The following is an 18774-nucleotide window of genomic DNA, read 5'->3' on the forward strand; positions in this document are numbered from 1 at the left end:
TGTAATAGACAAGTGGACTAGAAATCCATTGAGATCCCCCCTTCAACCTTCAAATCCTGTCATCCGTAGAATATTTCATGGGAATTATCACAAAAATATATCTACTGAACTTGCTGTTCAACTTGCTCTTCTGAGTGTTGCTGTGTAAGAGGGGGCGTGAAAGAGGAGTTTCAAAAACTGGAGTTTGAAAGCAGGAGATTGAGATGACTGTGAGTGTTAATTTCTGAACCCACAAGGTCTACAAAAAATTTGAAGTGTAATTTTGACTGTCTGTTTTTGCCTATACATTTGTGAAATTCCCATAACTAGATGGCCTCCATGTTGGAAAATGCAGTCCAATGTACATCCTGTTCAATGTATGCAATCCTTGAACAACAGTTTGAGGGTGCATATTGTTGTGCGAGATGTGTGCTAGTTGTCCATTTGGAAGCCCAGATCCTGCATCTAGAGGGGCGACTGGCAACAATGAGAAGCATTAACAACATGGAGAGGAGTCTCCTGCTCACTGAGCAGGCACTCTTGGGAGTAGAGGTGGGGGAGGACAGTGGGACGGAGTTGCAGGACAGTCAGGCAGTTAGCTGGGTTACAGTTAGAAAGCGGGGTAGGGGAAAAAGTGTCAGGGAGGCTAGTCCTGAACTGGCACACCCCAACAAGTTTGCCCGCTTGGCAGATGAGGGGGATGCCATTACAGCGCTAGCAAAACTGCAGCAGGATAGTGCCTCTGACCGCCAGGGGGGTGTCTGCTCCAGTAAGGAGGGAGGGAGGAGTACAGGGCAGGCCAGACAGGTACTAGTGGTGGAGGACTCAATTATTAGGGGGACAGACAGGGCGATCTGTCACAAAGACCGGGATCGCCGAACAGTGTGTTCTCTGCCTGGAGCACAAGTTCGTCACATCGCGGATCGGGTTGACGGGTTGCTGGGCGGGGCTGGAGAGGACCCAGCAGTCATGGTACATATTGGCACCAATGACAAAGTACTAGGTAGGTGGAGTGTCCTTAAAAAATGATTTCAGGGACTTAGGCTGCAAGCTTAAGGCAAGGACCTCCAAGGTAGTATTTTCTGAAATACTACCAGTACCACGAGCCACACCAGAGAGGCAGCGGGAGATCAGGGAGGTAAACAAGTGGCTCAGAAGCTGGTGTAGGAAGGAAGGGTTTGGGTTCATGGAGAACTGGGCTGACTTCGCTGTCGGTTACCGGCTCTACCGTAGGGACTGGCTGCACCTCAATGGGGAGGGTGCAGCTGTGCTTGGGGAGAAGATGGCTAGAAGGGTGGAGGAGTGTTTAAACTATGGACTTGGGGGGAGGGAACCTACAGCAAAGAGGGGGAAGACAGTGTAGATAGAGAGGTGGGAATTATAAATGTACCTGGGGGTGGAGCGGAGGGAGGGGTTAGAATAGTTAATAGGAATAGGCTTCATAGGAAAATAAAACATACACCCTTGAATCCCATTAACCCCAATAACATAAAGGATGGAAATGTAAAGTGTATGTTCACAAATGCCAGAAGCCTAGCAAATAAAATTGGGGAGCTTGAAGCCTTGATACTGGAGGAACACATTGATATAGTTGGGGTCACTGAGACATGGCTGGACTCCTCTCATGACTGGGCTGTCAATCTGCAGGGGTTTACATTGTTTCGCAAAGATAGAATGAACAGAAAAGGTGGTGGAGTCTGTCTGTATGTAAGAAGTGGTATGAAAGTCAGTGTGAACGATGCAATAGTGTGTGATGATTCTGAGGAGGTGGAATCACTGTGGGTAGAATTACAAAAGGAGGGAAATACTGAAAAAATAGTATTTGGTGTAATCTACAGACCCCCTAATATCACTGAAGAGATAGAAGGTCAGCTGTATAAACAAATAGAGAGGGCCGCCCGGGCAGGTACAGTGGTAATAATGGGAGATTTTAACTATCCAGATATAGATTGGGGTCCGGGGGTGGCTAAAACTACAAAGGGGCGACAATTCCTAAATTTATTGCAGGATAATTTTATGGGCCAGTTTGTGGAGGACCCAACAAGTGATGCCTTGTTGGATCTGATCATTTCCAACAACGCAGAGCTGGTTGGTAATGTAACTGTGTGGGAAAACCTTGGTAATAGCGACCACAATATAGTTACTTTTGTCTTAAAATGTAGAAAACAAAGACAGGCAGGGAAGGCAAAAACATATAACTTTAAAAAGGCAAACTTCCCTGGGCTGAGAGCTGCACTACAGGACATAGACTGGGGGGAGGTGTTGTCAAATACTGATACAGAAGGGAAATGGGACATCTTTAAATCAACTCTAAATAACTGTACAGCTAAATATATACCAAAGGGGAACAAATATAAACGATTAAAACTAAATCCTACATGGCTAACAAATGATGTTAAAAGAGCAATAAACAACAAAAAAAAAGCCTTCAAAAAATACAAATCTGATGGGTCAGCTATAACATTTAAACAGTACAAAGAGCTTAATAAAATCTGTAAAAATGTTATAAAAACAGCAAAAATTCAAAATGAGAGACAGGTGGCCAAAGAAAGCAAAACTAATCCTAAATATTTTTTTACATATATAAATGCGAAAAAACCAAGGACAGAGCATGTAGGACCCCTTAATAATGATAATGGGGAGGTTTTCACAGGCGATAAAGAGAAAGCGGAGCTACTGAATGGGTTCTTTAGTTCTGTATACACTATGGAAAAAGGAGCTGACATTGGCCAGGTGAGTGCTGGTAACACATCATGTAATGTATTGAACTGGCTTAATGTAGAGATGGTATTGTGCCAATAATACAAAAAGGCGAGACTTATGGTTGGAGGGCAAAATACACAATAATCACTGATAGATTGCGAAAGGCAATCCAATAAAGGCCATGAGGGTTCCAACCAAAAATTTACTATATACAGGACTTTAGTTTACGAGTCCAAAATTGTAATAGTGAGAAAAGAAGGAAAAAATCACACATTTAAAAACACTATGTGCTCCTAACTAATAGCTGAATTGGTAGAGCTTATTGGGCTCGACTGGCTCCATCACTTTCCTTAATTCGTAGGAGATACATTGTATTTTTGCATCCCAGAACTACTAATTGTTAGGGCACATAGCAGTTAAAACCATAACACTGCCCCCCTCAACGTTTCGCCACCAAGTGGCTTTGTCAAGAGGCAAATGGGCAATGGCGATCAGAAACGCCGACCGGACCTTTTAACACCTTCTGTTATGATGTCACTGATATTAGTACCAATCAAAATTGACTCCCATCAGTCATTGTGGCGAACCCTCCAATCGGTCTGTATCAAGTAATGAGTGACAAGTTTGATAGCCAACCATATAGCTCAAGAAACTCACCATTGAATGTCTGCCACGTCTCTCTTCCTAATAGGAGTTCGTCCGGACTTCCGGCACCGACGTCATGTGTAAACAATGCGCAGAACAAGCTGCGCGCGGACTTCGTATCTGTGAGTTCCTGAGATGCCGACAGCGCATGTGCCGGGGTCCAGACTGCCCGTTCTCAGCTGCGCGAGAACTTAGCAGTCATTTCACTTACTCATTGTATGCGCCAATAGTGCCTGCGCACTAGAAGGTGCGCGAACACTTAACCATCTACCAGGAAGAACAATGGAGACACAGACACTTAGATTCAGAGCTGACAGTAGAGAGAGAAAGAAGAGAAATTATATAAATGAAGTAAATTAAAGTAAAGTGAATTAAATTAATAAAATACTATTTAGTGTTACACATTATTTAACCCCTTAAGGACCGGAGGTTTTTCCGTTTTTGCATTTTCGTTTTTTGCTCCTTGCCTTTAAAAAATCATAACTCTTTCAAATTTACACCTAAAAATCCATATGATGGCTTATTTTTTGCGCCACCAATTCTACTTTGTAATGACGTCAGTCATTTTGCCCAAAAATCTATGGTGAAGCGGGAAAAAAAATCATTGTGCGACAAAATTGAAAAAAAAACGCTGTTTTGTAACTTTTGGGGGCTTCCGTTTCTACGTAGTACATTTTTCGGTAAAAATGACACCTGATATGTATTCTGTAGGTCCATACGATTAAAATGATACCCTACTTATATAGGTTTGATTTTGTCGGACTTCTGGAAAAAATCATAACTACATGCAGGAAAATTAATACGTTTAAAATTGTCATCTTCTGACCCCTATAACTTTTTTATTTTTCCGTGTATGGGGCGGTATGAGGGCTCATTTTTTGCGCCGTGATCTGAAGTTTTTAACGGTACCATTTTTACATGATATAAAAAGTGACCAAAAATGCACTATTTTGGACTTTGGAATTTTTTTGCGCGCACGCCATTGACCGTGCGGTTTAATTAACGATATATTTTTATAATTCGGACATTTCCGCACGCGGCGATACCATTTATGTTTATTTTTATTTTTATTTACACTGTGTTTTTTCTTTTATGGGAAAAGGGGGGTGATTCAAACTTTTAATAGGGAAGGGGTTAAATGATGTTTATTCACTTTTTTTTTGCACTTTTTTTTGCAGTGTTATAGGTCCCATAGGGACCTATAACACTGCACACACTGATCTTTTACATTGATCACTGGTTTCTCATAAGAAACCAGTGATCGATGATTCTGCCGCATGACTGCTCATGCCTGGATCTCAGGCACTGAGCTGTCATTCGGCGATCGGACAGCGAGGAGGCAGGTAGGGGCCCTCCCGCTGTCCTGTCAGCTGTTCGGGATGCCGCGATTTCACCGCGGCTATCCCGAACAGCCCACTGAGCTAGCCGGCATGCTTTCGGTTTCACTTTAGACGCGGCGTTCAACTTTGAACGCCGCGTCTAAAGGGTTAATAGCGCGCGGCACAGCAATCAATGCCGCGCGCTATTAGCCACGGGTCCCGGCCGTTGTTAGAGGCCGGGCCCGAACCGCTATGACGCGGGGCCACGCCGTGGCCCCGCGTTATAGATCGGGAGTGGACACATGACGTTCCAGTACGTCATGTGTCCTTAAGGGGTTAAATTTATTGCAGGATACCTCCCAGGTAAGTATACAGTAAGGATATTAGCTGTATGTAAAAAACAATTATTTGATTCGCAGGGTAAGTATTGGACATATTAGTGGATGAAAATTGAAAAAGAATCAGCATTAAAAAACAGCACTATCTATCTAAGGCATTATTCTTGATTAGTGGTCGAATCCCCAAAAAGGGGAAGAGAGACCATTGGTATAGGAACAAAAATGTTAGTATATATAAATTCCATAGCGTGATAACTAAACCCCTTCCCTAAACCCAGGGGAGGGGAGAAAAGGAAAAGAAGAAGTAAGAAGGGAGAAGGGTTTGAATGGGGTTTGACTGGGGTAATGGTCATATCAATAAACTATAATAATAATCAAAGGTCTTGAATCAATGTGAGAGCTCCCAGTACCAGTTGACCTCGTGGTGCAACGGTAGCGCGTCTGACTCCAGATCAGAAGGTTGCGTGTTCAAGTCACGTTGGGGTCAGGAGTCCTTTTCCTCCTTGCTTAAATACAGAAACATTGCTCTTAACCTGCTGATTTTAACCAGTTCTCAGTCCTTCTTCAAGAAGGGTATCACTGGCCTTCATGTCAATTTTTTACGAACATAAGCTTTCCTAAGTTTCCTACTTCTGTCTTAGTCTTCTTTCTGAAATGTTTCTCAAGAGCAAGACAGGACTATCAGATAGGCAGTTGCCGATAGCCTCAGTTTAGGGGGAGAAATGAAAGAAGGCTAAAAAGGTCACTTTTAGAGGTAGGTTGCTTCTTACAAATGTTTTTATTGGAACAAAAAGCTGTCCATGGAAAAAAGCTGTCCATGGAAATGTCTTTCTAGGATATGAAATCAAGGGTCCTGAATCAATGCGAAAGGCCACAGTGCGAGTTGACCTCGTGGTGCAACGGTAGCGCATCTCACTCCAGATCAGAAGGTTGCGTGTTCAAATCACGTCGGGGTCAGTAGTACTCTCCCTTCTTGCTTAAGCACAGAAACATTGCTCTTAACCTGCTAATTTTAACCAGTTCTCAGTCCTTCTTCAAGAAGGGTATCACTGGCCTTCATGTCAATTTTTTACGAACATAAGCTTTCCTAAGTTTCCTACTTCTGTCTTAGTCTTCTTTCTGAAATGTTTCTCAAGAGCAAGACAGGACTATCAGATAGGCAGTTGCCGATAGCCTCAGTTTAGGGGGAGAAATGAAAGAAGGCTAAAAAGGTAATTTTTAGAGGTTGGTTGTTTCTTGGAAATGTTTTTATTGGAACAAATAGCTGTCCATGGAAAAAAAGCTGTCCATGGAAATTTCTTTCTAGGATATGAAATCAAGGGTCCTGAATCAATGTGAGAGCTCACAGTGCCAGTTAAACCCCGTGGCGCAATGGTAGCGTATCTGACTCCAGATCAGAAGGTTGTGTGTTCAAATCACGTTGGGGTCAGGAGTCCTTTTCCTCCTTGCTTAAGCACAGAAACATTGCTCTTAACCTGCTAATTTTAACCAGTTCTCAGCCCTTCTTCAAGAAGGGTATCACTGGCCTTCATGTCAATTTTTTAAGAACATAAGCTTTCCTGGCCTTCATTTCAAATTTTTTTTTTTTAAATAAAGTTTTTATTCTCAGAAGCATACAGTATATGACACTGGAACAACATACAAGGATTTGTACAAAACTTCATGACAGAGAGTCCGTGGATGTCACTCGTCTTAAGCAACGACATCAACCTTCTGTATGAAACTTCAGCATTTTCCAATATAGTGCTTTTTAACATAGCAATGTTATCAATCAACAACAGAAAAAACTAAAGAAAAAAGAGGCAAAACACATTTCCCCACATAATGTGAAAAAAAGAATGCATGAATACAAAAGAACATCTGTGTCATATGCTGACATTCATACACATCATAGATTAGCACACCACTCATGTTTCAGTGTGTGACATTACCAGCAGGCCCATCAGGTGGGAGAGCTAGATTCCCCAATGTTCCCTTCAAAAATTCCAGGCTGTACCATGTGGTAGATGCAAAATATGTCACTATCCTGTGTCGCTCACTCTCGTCTGGTAGATAGTGTAAATAGGCCCTCCATTTCTGAAAGAACTTTTTAGCGTGCAACTCAGAATTCCGTATAGCTAGTAATAATTCCCTATGTACTATACAGTGCAGTTCCTTCAGTATTTCAGCTATAGTAGGGAGCGTGGGGGTAAGCCAATGTCTAAGTAGGCACAGCTTGGTGACCAAAAGTAAGATATGTATGCTCTTAGTCAGTTTTCCTCTGTCTGGAGGATTCGATTCTCGTGTAGGTAAATAATGAAATAGATATGGCTCCGGTGTGGGAGGGAGCCCAAGGCTCCAAACTGTGAGAATTAATGACCTGATGTCGTTCCATAACTCACGCACCCGTGGGCACTCCCATAGGCAATGCCACAAATCTGCTCTAGGTAAGTGACATGTGGGACAATGGTCCAAGTATGGAGGGGGAGGGTGAGTGCCTTTCCAGTTGAATGCATATGTTGCTTTATGAATGATACGCCAGTGTATTTCTTGAAGCTGTGAACTCGGAGTAGAATTGCCTACCGCTAAAAGACCTTCTCGTATATGGGACTGTAAATCCGGGTCATTAATGTGGGTAGACCATTTTAAAAGTGCCTTCTCTTCCGCCCCTCTTAACACTACATCCCTGATGTTTGTGTAGATGAGTGATAAGGATTTATGACTTGCGGAGGTACACATGAGCGTGCAAAATTTCCCTTGTTTTTCTACTGATCTATAGCTTCGGACCAGACTGCCAAAATATGAACATAGCTGATTATAGAACCAATGATGTGAGTTTGGAAGAGCATATTTCTCTCTAAAGGCCTCCCAACTTAAAAGAATCCCATCTCTATTGTCAAGAAAATCCCCAAATGAAGTTACACGTCTGTCCTCCCATATCTTACGAACCGGGTTACTGAAGCAATGTTTCAACGCTGGTGCATGCCACAAACTATAGAATCTAGAGAGGCACCATGGTAGTCCATATGATTTTCTCAACGTCTTCCAGGTGGCCAGAGTATCACTAAATAAAACGTTTTTCCTTATCTGAGATGGGATATCTCTGTAGGGGAGATGAAATAGTATTTTGAGATTACCTATAGGACATAACTCCTCCTCCAATTTGGTATTTGAAAAATAAGACGTGTCAAATATCCAGTCCCGCACATGGCGAAAAACGGCCGCTAAATTATATAGACGTACATTAGGAATACGTAATCCCCCCGTCCCCTTCGCTAAACACAGAGTGTCGTATGCTACCCTAGGCCTTTTATTGGACCAAATAAATTTCGTAGATATGGCCTGCAATTTCCTGACATCAACATGTCGTAGAAGCAGTGGAACCGTCTGTAACATATATAAGAGTTTAGAGAAACTCATCATCTTTATGAGCTGTGTTCTACCTGAGAGGGACAAAGGTAATTTGCTCCAGCGTTGCAGTTCCCTGTCTATTTTTTTAATGAGTGGGGGATAATTTAAGTTATAAAGTGACAGGGGGGTACGTCCAATCTTAATTCCGAGATAGGTGATATGTTGTCTGGCCACCTGGACTGACGGAACCTGCAGAGGCAAAGACGGGGTATTCCCCAAGAACAATAATTGACATTTGTCCACATTAACTCTGTAACCCGAGTATGACCCAAACATATCTAGAGCCTTAAAGACCTCTCCCAGTTGTGTCTCCGGCTGACTCAAATACAACAATGCGTCGTCTGCAAAGCAGCTAATTTTTACCTCGGTGGATCCCACTCTAATTCCCCGATACACCTGGGTCTGTAAGAGATATTGTGCCAATGGCTCCAAAGTTAAATTGAAAAGGAGGGGCGATAAGGGACATCCTTGTCTTGTACCTCGCTGGAGGGGGAAAGGAGCAGAGAGAAAACCTGGCAAATGTACCCTAGACACCGGGGCAGAATAGAATGCCCTTAAAAAGGATCTAAATTGTCCCTGGATGCCAGCTTTGTCTAATACCATGTCCAGCCAGGCCCAGTCCACGCGGTCAAATGCTTTTTCCGCATCCAATGCTAACAAAGCCGGGACCTGGCTGGAGTAAGGCTGTGAAGTAACCGCTCCCTGCACCGCCAGAACAGTTCTAATATTGTAAACTGCTGCTCTATTTTTAATAAAGCCTACTTGGTGGTGTCCAATTAGTTTGTGCATGACCAAAGCTAATCTATCTGCGAGCAGCTTAGCTAGAATTTTTATATCCACATTGATTAGCGATATTGGGCGGTATGCACCTGGCATGGAAGGGTCCTTACCCTCTTTATGTAGAACCTTTATGTAGGCCATGTTGCTCGATTGTGGCAAATGACCTGTGGATAGAATAGTATTATAAACATTTTGCAAGGGTACACTAAGTTTATCTTTTAAGATTTTAAAGAACTCTCCAGAATATCCGTCTGGACCCGGAGCCTTTTGGTTTTTCAAGTTTTTTATTGTCGATTCTATCTCCTCCACAGAGATAGGGGCATTGAGGATGTACAGGTCATCCATGTGTAGGGAAGGCAGGGATAGTGTGTTTATAAAGGAGGCAGCCCCCTCCTCATCTATGTGTTGCTTGGAATATAATTGTTGATAAAAATGACCCAGAATGTCAGCTATGTCCTTAGGGTTCTTCTTTAACACACCTCTCTCATCTACCATTGGCTTAATGGGCGTCACCCTCCTCTGTCCCCTTGCCAAATTGGCTAATAGTCTGCCAGACTTGTTGCTAAATTTATAGAATTCAGCCGCAAATCGGTCAGAGCGGAAAGTCTCTAATGCTGCCTGGGAAGCCTCAAAACCACGCTGAGCTTGTACCCATATCTCCTTATTAGACTTTGTCGGTGTAGACAAAAATTCCGTGTAGGCCTGTCTTAAAGTGTTTGACACACGTGAGTATTGTTCCGAAGCCTTCTTCTTCTGATGAGTAATATACGCTATTATCTTCCCCCGCAGAACTGCTTTACCTGCCTCCCAAAATAAAAAGGGTTCAGACATATGTTGGTTGTTGTTATCACTATACTCTTCCCACCAGTGTTTTAACAGTTGTGTAAAGTGTTCATCTTTTAGTAGGTACGATGGGAATCTCCATACCCTATCAGTACCCTGAGGATATGAGTCTAGTAGGTCTAAGGACACCGGGACGTGGTCTGATATCACAATGTTATGTATTTGGGTGTTAATGGTCTGGGGCAGAAGTGTCTGGGAAAGAAAAAGATAATCTAGTCTCGACCACGAGTGGTGTGCGTGGGAAAAGTGAGTAAACACCCTGTCAGTCGGGTTATAATACCTTCAGGAGTCAATCATATCAGTAGTTTGTGTGAGGTTCTGTAGAAACAACTCCTCAGACGAGGTAGTGATCGCAGTGCTGCGTCTCCTATCTTCTGATGTGCGCATCACAGTATTAAGATCTCCCCCGAGTATTTTGTATATGTTATTGTCTGCTCTGAGGCGCGCACTCAAAGTATCATAAAAGGTCTGTTTACCTATATGTGGGCCATATGCATTGTAAATACTATATAAGCGACCCCCCTCTTCTAGTACCATATGTTGTAGCATACCTCCTGAGTCTTCCCAATGTGAGTGGACAGACTGAGCTAAGTTTTTATGCAGTAGGATTAAAACACCACCTTTTCTCTCAACTGCCGGAGAACCTATTACTGCCCCCACCCACCTCTTCTGAAGGCGTATGAAGTCCTCAGTAAGTAGGTGGGTCTCCTGGAGAAGCGCCACATCAGCCTTTCATTTTTGCAAATGTCGAAGTACTAGTGACCGCTTTCCAGGAGACCGCAATCCTTTTACTTTCCACGTTACTACTTTCATTACTAAATAATTTGCATTAAAAGGATAGAAATGCAGTTAAAGACTATATAAACAACAAGGTAAGCAGTATACCAAAAGCAATGTGCACAAGTATCACAGACGACACGACTTGCATAGCATGGGGGAATGGCCTCACAAAACAGTAATATGAAACCGAATAAATAACAACAAGACTGTAACAATAAGAACCATCTTGGCTCTAAGAGCCCTAGCGAGGTAAGTAAAGTCAGGACTTCACTTCTTCCACGGACCATTAGCGGATCCTCGCACATCCACATATACGATGTATCTATCAGTTGGCAACCTGACCCTTGAGGACGGGCCCCGACCATAAGCGTCCGTATGGACGCAGTAAGAAGTGTAACAAGATAAGAGAAACACGGGATAAGAAGAGATGCAGGGAGGGAGGAGCAAGGGGGAAATCGAGATGAGCAGAGAAGGAGGAGAGGGGGAGGGAGAGAAGGAAAGAGAAAGAGAGAGAGAAAAAAAAAAAAAAAAGGGGGAACAAATTGTCTCGGAGATTGTATGCAGAAGCGTTCCTCGTCCAGGGAGAATAATAATAGGAAAACAGAGATCCAATAGTCCCTCCATAGTTCCTTAGTAAGGAGAGATGGTCTTCATTCATAGAACAGTCCAATATTCCAGAAGAGAAACAAGAGGACAGCTCACTCCATGCTTTCCAAGATCAGCGGCGGGCTTTTGTGGCGGCGGCGTTTGTGCTTCTCTGTCTCAGAATGGGACTCCACTACCTCCCGTAGGCGTAGCGATGCCAGCGCTTCGTCAGGTGAGCGATATATCTCCATAGAACCATCAGGCTTAAAAATTTTCAGGATAGCCGGGTATTGTAATACAAATTTTCGCTGCTGTGCCACCAACTGGGAGCATATTGTGGAAAAGGCCTTCCGTTTTTTGGTCACCTCAGCAGAAAAGTCATTGAATAGGAGTATACGGTGACCTCTAATCATTAGTGGGGTAGTCAGTTTCTTGTAAGTTGTCAGAATAAGAGTTTTTTCAGCGTAATTAAGATATTTGGCGATCACCTGTCAGCTGTAGTGGTAGTAGAAGGAAGTGTGTGCCGTAAAGGTCCCAGTCTGTGGGCCCTCTCCACTGAGCATTTGGCCGATAGCCCCAGCGCCGTTGGCAACTCTTCAGCGCAGATTATATGCAATATATGACCCGGAATGGATTCAGGAAGACCCACTAGCCTAAGGTTACTCCTTCTGGAGCGATTTTCCAGGTCATCCGTTTTCTCCTGGAGCGCTGCTGTAAGTTTCTGAGATTTATGTAGTTGCTGCTTCGTCATCATTATCTCCCCCTCAGCCACATTTAATCTCTCTTCAAGTTCAGCAATTTGAGAGGAGTGACGAGAAACCTCCCCCTGTATGGCTGACAGGGAGGACGTTATAGTGGAATCCAACTGTTGTTTTATGTCAGTCAGCACTAATTTAGCCACTTCAGCCGCCAGAAGTGTGGCCAGAGTTTTAATAGAGAAAGGCAGTCCTGGGATAAGACTGTTGTCAGTATCAGGTGGCAGGGGGGCCGGTATCTCCTGCTGTGTAAGTGGGGCATTCTGTCCCGTTACTTCCGTTGTGGCGCGCATCTCCGCCATCTTACCTCCTCCTCCCTCCCCCACGGCCTGAGAAGGAAATCCCGCTCTCTGACCTTGTCCGTCCCCGCCTCGGGAGATAAAACGATCCATCTTGTTCCCAGGAGCGTTCAGAAGATAGTGCAGCTATTCAGAGTCCCTGGATGTGCAGATATGTGCGGCAGTTAACGGGTGAAGGCAGCGGTGCGGACGGAGCTCTGTCTGAGCACTCCTTACATCCGTGCGCCGGAACCGGAAGTCCTTCATGTCAATTTTTTACGAACATAAGCTTTCCTAAGTTTCCTACCCCCTGTCTTAGTCTTCTTTCTGAAATGTTTCTCAAGAGCAAAACAGGACTATCAGATAGGCAGTTGCGGATAGCCTCAGTTTAGGGGGAGAAATGAAAGAAGGCTAAAAAGGTAACTTTTAGAGGTTGGTTGTTTCTTGGAAATGTTTTTATTGGAACATAAAGCTTGCTTAAGCACAGAAACATTGCTCTTAACCTGCTAATTTTAACCAGTTCTCAGTCCTTCTTCAAGAAGGGTATCACTGGCCTTCATGTCAAGATTTTACAAACATAAGCTTTCCTAAGTTTCCTACCCCCTGTCTTAGTCTTCTTTCTGAAATGTTTCTCAAGAGCAAGACAGGACTATCAGATAGGCAGTTGCCGATAGCCTCAGTTTAGGGGGAGAAATGAAAGAATGCTAAAAAGGTCACTTTTAGAGGTAGGTTGCTTCTTACAAATGTTTTTATTGGAACAAAAAGCTGTCCATGGAAAAAAGCTGTCCATGGAAATGTCTTTCTAGGATATGAAATCAAGGGTCCTGAATCAATGCGAAAGGCCACAGTGCGAGTTGACCTCGTGGTGCAACGGTAGCGCATCTCACTCCAGATCAGAAGGTTGCGTGTTCAAATCACGTCGGGGTCAGTAGTACTCTCCCTTCTTGCTTAAGCACAGAAACATTGCTCTTAACCTGCTAATTTTAACCAGTTCTCAGTCCTTCTTCAAGAAGGGTATCACTGGCCTTCATGTCAATTTTTTACGAACATAAGCTTTCCTAAGTTTCCTACTTCTGTCTTAGTCTTCTTTCTGAAATGTTTCTCAAGAGCAAGACAGGACTATCAGATAGGCAGTTGCCGATAGCCTCAGTTTAGGGGGAGAAATGAAAGAAGGCTAAAAAGGTAATTTTTAGAGGTTGGTTGTTTCTTGGAAATGTTTTTATTGGAACAAATAGCTGTCCATGGAAAAAAAGCTGTCCATGGAAATTTCTTTCTAGGATATGAAATCAAGGGTCCTGAATCAATGTGAGAGCTCACAGTGCCAGTTAAACCCCGTGGCGCAATGGTAGCGTATCTGACTCCAGATCAGAAGGTTGTGTGTTCAAATCACGTTGGGGTCAGGAGTCCTTTTCCTCCTTGCTTAAGCACAGAAACATTGCTCTTAACCTGCTAATTTTAACCAGTTCTCAGCCCTTCTTCAAGAAGGGTATCACTGGCCTTCATGTCAATTTTTTAAGAACATAAGCTTTCCTGGCCTTCATTTCAAATTTTTTTTTTTTAAATAAAGTTTTTATTCTCAGAAGCATACAGTATATGACACTGGAACAACATACAAGGATTTGTACAAAACTTCATGACAGAGAGTCCGTGGATGTCACTCGTCTTAAGCAACGACATCAACCTTCTGTATGAAACTTCAGCATTTTCCAATATAGTGCTTTTTAACATAGCAATGTTATCAATCAACAACAGAAAAAACTAAAGAAAAAAGAGGCAAAACACATTTCCCCACATAATGTGAAAAAAAGAATGCATGAATACAAAAGAACATCTGTGTCATATGCTGACATTCATACACATCATAGATTAGCACACCACTCATGTTTCAGTGTGTGACATTACCAGCAGGCCCATCAGGTGGGAGAGCTAGATTCCCCAATGTTCCCTTCAAAAATTCCAGGCTGTACCATGTGGTAGATGCAAAATATGTCACTATCCTGTGTCGCTCACTCTCGTCTGGTAGATAGTGTAAATAGGCCCTCCATTTCTGAAAGAACTTTTTAGCGTGCAACTCAGAATTCCGTATAGCTAGTAATAATTCCCTATGTACTATACAGTGCAGTTCCTTCAGTATTTCAGCTATAGTAGGGAGCGTGGGGGTAAGCCAATGTCTAAGTAGGCACAGCTTGGTGACCAAAAGTAAGATATGTATGCTCTTAGTCAGTTTTCCTCTGTCTGGAGGATTCGATTCTCGTGTAGGTAAATAATGAAATAGATATGGCTCCGGTGTGGGAGGGAGCCCAAGGCTCCAAACTGTGAGAATTAATGACCTGATGTCGTTCCATAACTCACGCACCCGTGGGCACTCCCATAGGCAATGCCACAAATCTGCTCTAGGTAAGTGACATGTGGGACAATGGTCCAAGTATGGAGGGGGAGGGTGAGTGCCTTTCCAGTTGAATGCATATGTTGCTTTATGAATGATACGCCAGTGTATTTCTTGAAGCTGTGAACTCGGAGTAGAATTGCCTACCGCTAAAAGACCTTCTCGTATATGGGACTGTAAATCCGGGTCATTAATGTGGGTAGACCATTTTAAAAGTGCCTTCTCTTCCGCCCCTCTTAACACTACATCCCTGATGTTTGTGTAGATGAGTGATAAGGATTTATGACTTGCGGAGGTACACATGAGCGTGCAAAATTTCCCTTGTTTTTCTACTGATCTATAGCTTCGGACCAGACTGCCAAAATATGAACATAGCTGATTATAGAACCAATGATGTGAGTTTGGAAGAGCATATTTCTCTCTAAAGGCCTCCCAACTTAAAAGAATCCCATCTCTATTGTCAAGAAAATCCCCAAATGAAGTTACACGTCTGTCCTCCCATATCTTACGAACCGGGTTACTGAAGCAATGTTTCAACGCTGGTGCATGCCACAAACTATAGAATCTAGAGAGGCACCATGGTAGTCCATATGATTTTCTCAACGTCTTCCAGGTGGCCAGAGTATCACTAAATAAAACGTTTTTCCTTATCTGAGATGGGATATCTCTGTAGGGGAGATGAAATAGTATTTTGAGATTACCTATAGGACATAACTCCTCCTCCAATTTGGTATTTGAAAAATAAGACGTGTCAAATATCCAGTCCCGCACATGGCGAAAAACGGCCGCTAAATTATATAGACGTACATTAGGAATACGTAATCCCCCCGTCCCCTTCGCTAAACACAGAGTGTCGTATGCTACCCTAGGCCTTTTATTGGACCAAATAAATTTCGTAGATATGGCCTGCAATTTCCTGACATCAACATGTCGTAGAAGCAGTGGAACCGTCTGTAACATATATAAGAGTTTAGAGAAACTCATCATCTTTATGAGCTGTGTTCTACCTGAGAGGGACAAAGGTAATTTGCTCCAGCGTTGCAGTTCCCTGTCTATTTTTTTAATGAGTGGGGGATAATTTAAGTTATAAAGTGACAGGGGGGTACGTCCAATCTTAATTCCGAGATAGGTGATATGTTGTCTGGCCACCTGGACTGACGGAACCTGCAGAGGCAAGGACGGGGTATTCCCCAAGAACAATAATTGACATTTGTCCACATTAACTCTGTAACCCGAGTATGACCCAAACATATCTAGAGCCTTAAAGACCTCTCCCAGTTGTGTCTCCGGCTGACTCAAATACAACAATGCGTCGTCTGCAAAGAAGCTAATTTTTACCTCGGTGGATCCCACTCTAATTCCCCGATACACCTGGGTCTGTAAGAGATATTGTGCCAATGGCTCCAAAGTTAAATTGAAAAGGAGGGGCGATAAGGGACATCCTTGTCTTGTACCTCGCTGGAGGGGGAAAGGAGCAGAGAGAAAACCTGGCAAATGTACCCTAGACACCGGGGCAGAATAGAATGCCCTTAAAAAGGATCTAAATTGTCCCTGGATGCCAGCTTTGTCTAATACCATGTCCAGCCAGGCCCAGTCCACGCGGTCAAATGCTTTTTCCGCATCCAATGCTAACAAAGCCGGGACCTGGCTGGAGTAAGGCTGTGAAGTAACCGCTCCCTGCACCGCCAGAACAGTTCTAATATTGTAAACTGCTGCTCTATTTTTAATAAAGCCTACTTGGTGGTGTCCAATTAGTTTGTGCATGACCAAAGCTAATCTATCTGCGAGCAGCTTAGCTAGAATTTTTATATCCACATTGATTAGCGATATTGGGCGGTATGCACCTGGCATGGAAGGGTCCTTACCCTCTTTATGTAGAACCTTTATGTAGGCCATGTTGCTCGATTGTGGCAAATGACCTGTGGATAGAATAGTATTATAAACATTTTGCAAGGGTACACTAAGTTTATCTTTTAAGATTTTAAAGAACTCTCCAGAATATCCGTCTGGACCCGGAGCCTTTTGGTTTTTCAAGTTTTTTATTGTCGATTCTATCTCCTCCACAGAGATAGGGGCATTGAGGATGTACAGGTCATCCATGTGTAGGGAAGGCAGGGATAGTGTGTTTATAAAGGAGGCAGCCCCCTCCTCATCTATGTGTTGCTTGGAATATAATTGTTGATAAAAATGACCCAGAATGTCAGCTATGTCCTTAGGGTTCTTCTTTAACACACCTCTCTCATCTACCATTGGCTTAATGGGCGTCACCCTCCTCTGTCCCCTTGCCAAATTGGCTAATAGTCTGCCAGACTTGTTGCTAAATTTATAGAATTCAGCCGCAAATCGGTCAGAGCGGAAAGTCTCTAATGCTGCCTGGGAAGCCTCAAAACCACGCTGAGCTTGTACCCATATCTCCTTATTAGACTTTGTCGGTGTAGACAAAAATTCCGTGTAGGCCTGTCTTAAAGTGTTTGACACACGTGAGTATTGTTCCGAAGCCTTCTTCTTCTGATGAGTAATATACGCTATTATCTTCCCCCGCAGAACTGCTTTACCTGCCTCCCAAAATAAAAAGGGTTCAGACATATGTTGGTTGTTGTTATCACTATACTCTTCCCACCAGTGTTTTAACAGTTGTGTAAAGTGTTCATCTTTTAGTAGGTACGATGGGAATCTCCATACCCTATCAGTACCCTGAGGATATGAGTCTAGTAGGTCTAAGGACACCGGGACGTGGTCTGATATCACAATGTTATGTATTTGGGTGTTAATGGTCTGGGGCAGAAGTGTCTGGGAAAGAAAAAGATAATCTAGTCTCGACCACGAGTGGTGTGCGTGGGAAAAGTGAGTAAACACCCTGTCAGTCGGGTTATAATACCTTCAGGAGTCAATCATATCAGTAGTTTGTGTGAGGTTCTGTAGAAACAACTCCTCAGACGAGGTAGTGATCGCAGTGCTGCGTCTCCTATCTTCTGATGTGCGCATCACAGTATTAAGATCTCCCCCGAGTATTTTGTATATGTTATTGTCTGCTCTGAGGCGCGCACTCAAAGTATCATAAAAGGTCTGTTTACCTATATGTGGGCCATATGCATTGTAAATACTATATAAGCGACCCCCCTCTTCTAGTATCATATGTTGTAGCATACCTCCTGAGTCTTCCCAATGTGAGTGGACAGACTGAGCTAAGTTTTTATGCAGTAGGATTAAAACACCACCTTTTCTCTCAACTGCCGGAGAACCTATTACTGCCCCCACCCACCTCTTCTGAAGGCGTATGAAGTCCTCAGTAAGTAGGTGGGTCTCCTGGAGAAGCGCCACATCAGCCTTTCATTTTTGCAAATGTCGAAGTACTAGTGACCGCTTTCCAGGAGACCGCAATCCTTTTACTTTCCACGTTACTACTTTCATTACTAAATAATTTGCATTAAAAGGATAGAAATGCAGTTAAAGACTATATAAACAACAAGGTAAGCAGTATACCAAAAGCAATGTGCACAAGTATCACAGACGACACGACTTGCATAGCATGGGGGAATGGCCTCACAAAACAGTAATATGAAACCGAATAAATAACAACAAGACTGTAACAATAAGAACCATCTTGGCTCTAAGAGCCCTAGCGAGGTAAGTAAAGTCAGGACTTCACTTCTTCCACGGACCATTAGCGGATCCTCGCACATCCACATATACGATGTATCTATCAGTTGGCAACCTGACCCTTGAGGACGGGCCCCGACCATAAGCGTCCGTATGGACGCAGTAAGAAGTGTAACAAGATAAGAGAAACACGGGATAAGAAGAGATGCAGGGAGGGAGGAGCAAGGGGGAAATCGAGATGAGCAGAGAAGGAGGAGAGGGGGAGGGAGAGAAGGAAAGAGAAAGAGAGAGAGAGAAAAAAAAAAAAAAAGGGGGAACAAATTGTCTCGGAGATTGTATGCAGAAGCGTTCCTCGTCCAGGGAGAATAATAATAGGAAAACAGAGATCCAATA

The 18774-nt window shown here is 43.3% G+C and overlaps 5 non-coding genes across 5 annotated transcripts; all 5 read left to right on the top strand.

Moving 5' to 3' along the window:
* Positions 1-5399: 5399 nt before the first annotated feature.
* On the top strand, positions 5400-5471 carry TRNAW-CCA (transfer RNA tryptophan (anticodon CCA)). The gene has a single exon. It is a non-coding gene; the product is annotated as a tRNA-Trp (tRNA).
* A 398-nt stretch (positions 5472-5869) lies between these two features.
* TRNAW-CCA (transfer RNA tryptophan (anticodon CCA)) lies at positions 5870-5941 on the top strand. Its single transcript has one exon. It is a non-coding gene; the product is annotated as a tRNA-Trp (tRNA).
* Positions 5942-6341: 400 nt separating this feature from the next.
* TRNAW-CCA (transfer RNA tryptophan (anticodon CCA)) lies at positions 6342-6413 on the top strand. Its single transcript has one exon. It is a non-coding gene; the product is annotated as a tRNA-Trp (tRNA).
* Positions 6414-13251: 6838 nt separating this feature from the next.
* Positions 13252-13323, top strand: TRNAW-CCA (transfer RNA tryptophan (anticodon CCA)). Its single transcript has one exon. It is a non-coding gene; the product is annotated as a tRNA-Trp (tRNA).
* A 400-nt stretch (positions 13324-13723) lies between these two features.
* On the top strand, positions 13724-13795 carry TRNAW-CCA (transfer RNA tryptophan (anticodon CCA)). The gene has a single exon. It is a non-coding gene; the product is annotated as a tRNA-Trp (tRNA).
* The last annotated feature ends 4979 nt before the right edge of the window (positions 13796-18774 follow it).

The sequence above is a fragment of the Hyla sarda genome, chromosome 4 (genome assembly GCF_029499605.1).
Source record: "Hyla sarda isolate aHylSar1 chromosome 4, aHylSar1.hap1, whole genome shotgun sequence".
NCBI lineage: Eukaryota > Metazoa > Chordata > Amphibia > Anura > Hylidae > Hyla > Hyla sarda.